Here is a 3478-nt window from a genome sequence, read left to right as displayed (position 1 = left end):
ACTGCACTCCAGTCTGGGCGACAGAGTGAGACTCCAACTCAAAAAAATATATATATATTTCATAGGTCCTAATATTGAACATCAAGTGTATTCATGAGCAGTGAGTATCTTCATGTATACAGTTCTACATGGAAGACCCAGATGGCACTCCTCTGGGGGAGGGGTTCCAGCCCCCACTCCCATCTGTCCCCTGAACTCATAGCTCAACTCTGCAGTATGAGCAGGGGGCTGGGTTGAATGCAGCTCCCAGGTGTATGTTTTCAAGTGTCAAAGATCCCAAATGATCCCAACACCCACCCCTTCCTACTCTTACATTCATGCATCTGTAAAATAGCTGCCTAGAACAGGTCAGTAGTGAAGCTCCGATCAGAAAAACAAGAGATACAGAAACAGACAACAAACTTGCTTGGTCCCTTCAGACCAGGAAAAACCACCTCCATGACCCACCCCCCTCCCTCTGGCTGCTACACACACCCCTTCACCCCTGGCAGAGGGTACTCTCCTAACTGTCACACCCCTGTTGTCTTAACTGTCAGTAATAAAAATAAGGTACACATCCAGCCAGAAGCCTGGTTGGCCTCAGCCTTTGTTTCGTGCTACAGTACTGAGGGCCATGCGTCCCCAACACAGAGCCACTTGCACACAACTCGGTGTGCTTCCTGGAAAACACCTCCACTTTCCTCTCTCAAGTGGCTGTGGTCAGTTTTCTAACGGCAGGCATCAGGCCCTCAGCCCCGGCCTGCTGGTCTCCACCCCAAAAGTTCAGTTGTCTCTGCCGTGGAAGGGGGCAGTGTGGGCCCCCAGGCTGAAGTTCAACACGCCTCAGTGAGCTGCTGCTCAGAACTGTACAGCTTCTTCTTGATGACTCGGAAGCCAGCGCTCAGCGTCAGGGACTGGCTGAAGCCAGCGGGGAGGGAGAGTTGGCCCAACTAAACAGCCCCTGGATCTTGGGCCAGAGGCATGAGTCCAGGCGCAGCACGAGGGTCCGCTGGAAGGGGGGCACCAGGCTGGGGTCCAAGGCAGCCCTTGCCTTGCTCCGCGCAGACGTCCAGCAGCGCCCCCCGCAGGCCGCACGGCTCGCTGTAAGCCGGGCGCAGCGCTTCCTTGCCCACCTGGCTCACCAGCGGGCCGGGCATCAGCAGGCGCGCAGGGCGCCGCGAGCGCGCGCTGCCTGGACCAGGCTCTCCTGCAGCCGCGGCATCAGGTTGCCACACAGGGGCTCATCCTCGGTGAGCAGCTGGAAGTCGGGCAGCGACACCCCATCCTAGTATGCCGAGTCTTCCTCCGGCCCGAAGCCACTGCTGCTCCCGGCCAGGGCCTCGCAGTCCGAGCTCTCCAGACTCGCGCAGCGCGGTCAAGTCCCTCCTCTCGGGCCCCCGAGCCCCGGGCGGAGCGCGGCGGCCGCTCTGGGGTGGGAGCTCGGGACAAGGAGGAGGACGAAGAGGAGGAGGACGATGAGAAGCGGTCCCAAAGGCTAGACATGGTGAGGACGGACGCCAGGGCGTTTGCTGATGAGCCCAGGGTACCGGGATCGCAGAAGCGGCAGCTGGCGCGGTCAGCGAGAACTGCTGGAACAAGGGCGTCCTGCCGCTCGAATGGGTGTGTGACCCGGTGCCAACTACGAGCGCGGCCCAGACCCGTCCCTCGACCCACCCGCAGCTCCCCCTTGACCCGCTGCGCTCTGCTGTTTGCTTTTTAAACTCAGTTTAATGATCCTTGTATTTTAACTGGAGGATTTTTTTTCCATTTACATTCACTGTAAGATTGATTAGTTCACTCTAAATCTATAATTTTATTAAGTACTTTTTTTTGTTTGAGTTGGCGTCTCACTCTGTCATCCAGGCTGGAGTGCAGTGGCCTGCTGCTCACGGCCACCACAGCCTTGACCTGCTGGGTTCAGGTGATCCTTCCGCCTCAGCCTTCCAGGTAACTGGAACCACAGGCATGCACCAACGCCCGGCTAATTTTTTGATTTATTGTAGAGACGAGGTCTCGCCATGTTGCTCAGACTGTTCTTGAACCTGACCTCAGGCAATCCTCTCACCTCTGCCTCCCAAAGTGCTGGGGTTGCAGGCTTGAGCCACCACGCCTGGCCATTAAGTACTTTCTATTTGTCTCCTATGCTTTGTGTTCCTTTTTCTCTCCTTTCTTTCTTTTTCATTTTTGTTTTTGTTTTTTGTTTTCAGTTGGAGTCTTACTTCGTCACCCAGGCTGGAGTGCAGTGGCACACTCACAGCCACCCCAGCATCGACCTGCTGGACCTCCGACGATCTTTCCACCTCAGCCTTCCAAGTAGCTGGAACTACAGGTGTACACTACCACACCTGGCTAATTTTTGATTTATTGTAGAGATGAGGTCTCGCCAAGTTGGCCAGGTGGGTCTCGAACCCGCGGGCTCAGGCAATCCACTCACCTCAGCCTCCCAAGGCGTGGGACAATTCAGTCTTTCAAATAGCTGGAACCTCAAGCATGCGTCACCACACCCAGCTAATTTTTTTTTTTTTTAATTTTGTTGAAGAAATGAGATCTCGCTATGTTGCAAAAGCTGGTCCTCTCACCTCCGCCTCCCAAAGTGCTGAGATTACAGGTGTGAGCCACCACACCTGGCTACTCTTATTAAAATCTAATGGAATTTACCTTCTCCCAGGACAACGCAAAAACCTTGTAACACTTTCACTCCCATTATTCTCTCTTGGCCTCTATGTCATTGCTATTATACATCTTAATTTCACATGTATTTTAAAACTAACAAGACACTATACTTATCTCATATAGTTGGTATCAATTTAGGTTTATACACACATTTACAATTTTCTTTTGTTTTTTTGTTTGTTTTTTTTTTGAGTTCGAGTCTCACTCTGTCGCCCAGACTGGAGTGCAGTGGCCGCTTCTGGCCACCGCAGCCTCGACCTGCTGGGCTCCGGCAATCCTTCCTCCTCAACCTTCTGAGTAGCCGGAATTACAGGCATGCGCTACCACGCCCGGCTAATTTTTTTTTTTTGATTTATTGTAGAGATGAGGTCTCGCTGCCCCAGGCGGGTCTCGAACCCGCGGGCTCAGGCAATCCACTCACCTCAGCCTCCCAAAGGCGCGGGATTACAGGCTGAGCCACCGAGCCCGGCTAAAAATATATTTTAGTGTGACTCAATTGGTAACGGATTTTTTTCCATTTTTGTTTTTCTGAAAATGTCTTTATTTCACCTTCATTCTTTTTTATTAAACTTTTGAGAATGTAAACCTTCAAACATATGCAAAAGTAGAGAGACTAGTGTAATGTACTTTTATACCCATTAACTTCAGTGATTATCAGTACCTAACCAACTTGTTTCATACCATCCAGTTCCCACCCAGTCCCATATTATTTTGAAGAAAACTGACATCATAATATTGCATCTGTAATACTTCAGATCTACCATTAAAAAATAAGAACTAGAGCCGGGCTCGGTGGCTCAGCCTGTAATCCCGCGCCTTTGGGAGG

The 3478-nt window shown here is 51.8% G+C and overlaps 2 pseudogenes across 1 annotated transcript; one reads left to right on the top strand and one right to left on the bottom strand.

Moving 5' to 3' along the window:
* Nucleotides 1-812: 812 nt before the first annotated feature.
* On the bottom strand, nucleotides 813-1658 carry LOC103275747 (annotated as a pseudogene). Its single transcript, XR_505334.2, has one exon. The product of XR_505334.2 is annotated as a DNA damage-inducible transcript 4 protein pseudogene (transcript).
* The window catches only part of LOC110594495, a 17944-nt pseudogene continuing 15946 nt past the window's right edge, over nucleotides 1481-3478 (top strand).

Source organism: Carlito syrichta, unplaced genomic scaffold (genome assembly GCF_000164805.1).
Source record: "Carlito syrichta isolate Samal-C Ts95f unplaced genomic scaffold, Tarsius_syrichta-2.0.1 Scaffold315700, whole genome shotgun sequence".
Classification (NCBI taxonomy): Eukaryota; Metazoa; Chordata; class Mammalia; order Primates; family Tarsiidae; genus Carlito; species Carlito syrichta.
Note: the sequence above shows the minus strand (reverse complement) of the source record. Positions and strands in the feature narration are given on the sequence as shown.